We start from the raw sequence: 4743 nt of genomic DNA on the forward strand, positions 1-4743 counted from the left end.
CATCCACAATGAAAGTTTTGATATATTTACTTTACCAGCAGCAACAACACCAGCACCTCGCCAGATTGCATCATTATCATCACCTTTTCTTACGAGCACAATTGTGTGTTTAACTCCAAAGATGACCTTTCTAACATTTCTGCAAAATCCAAAGATGTGAGATAATGGAATTGCACACGAAAAATTTCTATTATCTCCCGACAGCGCTGATCGGCGTGTTGCAAATCCTAGGTTGTAAGTCGCATTAACGGTTCCTATAATATCAAAAGCAGCAGCTGGTCTGGCTGCGTGTTCAAAGTCAACTGGCTGTGGATCAACTGCAGTATCTTGTGGTGTCCGTACTTTGGTATACTGAACATGATCAGCGTTGTCAGTAATATCCTTGGCAAACATCATTGTTGGACCGGCTGATCTTGTAAAGTCGTCAGAATATCTCGCCAGACCAATTATTGTTGTAGCAACGTCGACATCATTCTGAATTGATTCAATATTTTTTCCATCAATCATGTATGTGGCGCCACTAAATAATGCCATGATCCCGTTGTTGACAAAACCAACACGTAAATTAGCAGCATATGCCGTATTAGCTACAACATCCGTTACAAGTCTACCTTCTACTTCAATAAACGCCTCAGCGGGCAAGAAATATCTACTTGTATCATGAACCTGTAATTCGATTCTCCCTCGCTGATTTGGTAGTCTTGCGTCATAGGAATAAAATTGATAATCACGTACCGACTCGTACTTAAGGACAGGTGCCTCCATATCAAATGCTGGGTCTGATTCGCGCCCGAACATTTTTATTATAGTTACCATTTTTCAAATGATGATCATCGTCGACGAAGACCGCTCCCTGCTATTAAATTTGCTGTTATATTTTTTTCTGCTTCTTCAGATATCGCCGCTAGTTTTTGATTTGCAGCCTGATTTATTATTTTACTTACGTCTGCGGGCATCACCTCAGTACTTGCCAGTTTCACCGGTGGTTGTTGTTTTCGTCGCAATAATCGTGCTAGTCTTTCCTTGATCGCCGAGAACGCCTTACCAGCAACATTGACAATTGCACCAGGAGCTTTATCACGAACAATATCAATAGCCTTCATCGATAATTGTTTTGCAACAGGTGCTACTTTTGGAGCTATCCTCGTAAATAATCCCTGAATAACATCACCAAGTCCATTTCCGTAAATAACACTATAGATTGGTAATCGTGAGTTTACCGCTCTAACCTGTGTGGGTTTACGATGATTATTATGCACAATCATCTTATTTTATTTACCATTTATCTAATCGCGGTGACTAATCATCAACGAGCTCATCAATAAGTTCTCGGTAAACGCCAATATCCATGATACCACCTTGAAATAGTCGCCGACAAATATCAGCTGCTTCATTGGTTATTTCTGGTGAATTATTTCCGGCACGTTTTCCTCCTATGAGAACTTCTAACCGTGACACGTCATTGAGGATATTATCAGGACAAATAAAATTATTTCCCAGACCACTGCCAGTAGCTCCTTCTTCTTCTGATTTCTTAAATAGTCTTAAGGGTGATCTTTTTTCCGTTGTTTTCTTAAATAGTCTTGAGGGTGATACTTCTTCTTCTTCTTCCTCACTTATTGTTCTGAGAGATTGTGATACTTCTGATCCTTTTTGTGCAAGATACATGTCTATGTTTCTGCGATAATCATTATATACCTCATCACTAGAGTAAACTCTATCTTTATTGTAATATATACGATATATCCATTTATACCAGATTTCAGGATCACTAATACGAGTGGAACTATATTCAGGTCTTAAAAGTTCTTCTTTTTTATTAAAACTTTCTACTGCAAGTTTTGATAACGTATTAATATCCTTAATTTTTTTTATGAATTTGATACCCACCTTGGTAAATTTATTGCTCAGCATAATCGTTCTTCCTTCATCATCTTTCATATCACCTATCTCAGCACGAAGTTGTCCAATTTCTTCAAGTATTTCCTCACCAACAGGTGGAGGCTGAGCCGCAGCTATTTCCCTGGCTATGCCAGGTGGAAGATCTCGTAAAATCTTCTTTGCCTGTTTAGTTCTTCTTGCTATTTTTTCAGCCTGCGCCGCAGTTTGTTTTGATACCGGAAGAAGATCTTCTTTGATGACTGTCGTAACTTTCTCAGGAGCTGCAGTGACGGGCTTAAACAGTTTTTTAGTGTCCTCTTCGTACTCAACTCGTGCTTCTTGCTGCGCTTGTAGATTTTTTCTAAATGAGTCTTTGACAGGAAGAAATTTTTTAATTGCTTCTAATCGTTCTCGAGCTGTTCTTGCAGTATGAGATTCTGGATGTATCATTTTATTATAACATAATAATTTAATTAATATCAGCAGAAGAGGAGCAGCAGAGAGGGGTGATGATAAAATTAAATTAAGTTAAACAGATATCATTAATATAATGAACAACTGTGCGTGGCTGCGTCAAGGAACCACTAACAATTGTAATAAAAAATGCCGTGGAGAATATTGCAAGAAACATAATTATCTTATAAAGAAAAACCTTCATGCTGGTCCACGAAGTTGTGTTGGATGTAACAACGGCGTTAGAGGATTATATCAGATTTGTAAAAATTGCGGTGGAGATCGATACAGAAGTTTGATGAACTATTACAGAAAAAGAAAGAACATAAATCCCAAAATAGAAAAACCACCATCAGAACTTGAATATTACTTGAAACATAGAACAAATTCCCATGATTCAGATGAAGATTCCCATGATTCAGATGATGATTCCCAAGACTGATAGCAGCAGAGAGGGCTCGTCTACAATTCTGTTTGGGACAAATAATAATGGTAGACGCGGTAATTGACCTCTATGAGTGGTCACTATTTTTTTTGGTAAAACACAAGGGTGACCACTCCCTTAAGTGGTCTGTTCACCCTCTCTGCTGCTAATGGTGACATAACGTACGGTTCTATCCCATTACGATGTTTTTCATCCAACAATAAGAATGGTATAGAAATCAGTACCCCCTGTAATGAAGAGATATATCACGGTTCGATCCTAAAATCATGTTTTAGGAATGGTATAGAAAAGTTAAAAGCCTTTTTAACAACGTCTGAAGGAAGAACGAATATTTGCTCAGAAACAACAAAAACAAGAAGGAGGGAACAAAAGCAAGAAGAGGAGAAAAATACACATGAAGAGGAAAAACAAACGCAGAAAGAAGGAAGAAAAAATGCAAGAAAGGGAAAAAGAATGCAAGAAGAGGAGAAAAAAAGAAGAAAAGAGGAAGATTTGAAATGGACTGAGTGCAAAACAGTATGTCTGCATACTGGACATTTCGACAGAATTAATGTTTCTAAGAGAACTGTATCAAGTTTATTTGGCGAAACCCAAGTGAAAGAGACCTACGACTACTTCGACGATTACCATCACTGAGACACCAGCATCGACAACAATTATTACCACCACTACACCAACACAGGAGTATAACTTAGGTGTAGTGAAGGTTTAAAGCAGTTAAAGATAATGATGTCAAGTCCATAAGTTTGATTGATTTTGTTTTGATAACCCAGACTGCCATTTTCATTGTCACTTAATTCTCCTCAATGATTGTCAAATCAAACCAAACTCAAATGTCTGCATTATAAGGTGTTTGCAAGTATGAGCGTGTGAATACCTATTCTCACATTCCTTTGAGTGCATGATCGTGTTTTCCAGTGTTGAACACAGGGACAGGATCGCTCTAACCTACCTGACTCGTGATCGTTATCCTGACACGCATACATGCTGCCGCAAACATAAAGCACACAAAGTAGCATATCATCACGATTTACATCATCACTTGAACATCCTGTTAAACTAATAAACATGCACATCGATTTCAACACATTTAAGAACTAACACGAACAGCGGTTGAAGTTAAGTGTCCCACAAACAGGCGGTTTTGCACTGATCGACATTAACGACATGAAAGATTTTTGTAACTACTGCGAGCCTAGCGCATACAAATTAGCGAAATCTTCCGATTTGCATTATCGTTAACGTTAGACAATAAAAAAGATAAACATTAATTTTAACATACTAACACGAGTAGTGGTTATAGTGCCTCACAAACAGGCAATTTGACCTAGCTATATGGGCAGCTTCTTTAATCCAATTTTGAGTTAAAAAATGTGTTTTTGTAATTGTTGTTTTCTTACAAATTTATGTTATTATTAGAAAAAAGATCATTCTATATTAAAGTTTAATCGAGGCCTATTTTATTTTGTGTTTGTTCTTCTGTCTCCATTAATCTTTTGGATACTAGAAGACTTGATTTTTTGACCTGTTCACATTTTGTCTCCAGTACACACGTCAGTTACTGTGTACTGCCCGTAGCCGTTTAAACCACTGTTCCTTTAAAGCTAAAATGTGTTGACAAGTTATTCAAATGTTTTACTTTTTATCTCAAGGCAGAGAATTTTCAATGGTTGTTTTGTTGTTTGAAAGTTAATAAATAGTCACAATGTGAGATTCGTAATTCGACACTCAATTTTCGCTTCTTAATCTAAGAAAGAATCTGTATTAATCTTCAGTGAAGGATAGGAAACTCAACCCTAGTGATAAAAATCGTGAGTCAAACACCCGGAAAAGCCTCGTATCTGACTCAATATTCTGACCCTCAGGTTATGCATATAATGGATTATATTAATCGTTTATCAGGTTTTCTTTCCCGTCTTGTCTTTGATTCACTTGCATACCTTTGACGACAATCAACTAGCTGC

The sequence above is a fragment of the Sinohyriopsis cumingii genome, chromosome 5 (genome assembly GCF_028554795.1).
Source record: "Sinohyriopsis cumingii isolate HCF-2022 chromosome 5, ASM2855479v2, whole genome shotgun sequence".
NCBI lineage: Eukaryota > Metazoa > Mollusca > Bivalvia > Unionida > Unionidae > Sinohyriopsis > Sinohyriopsis cumingii.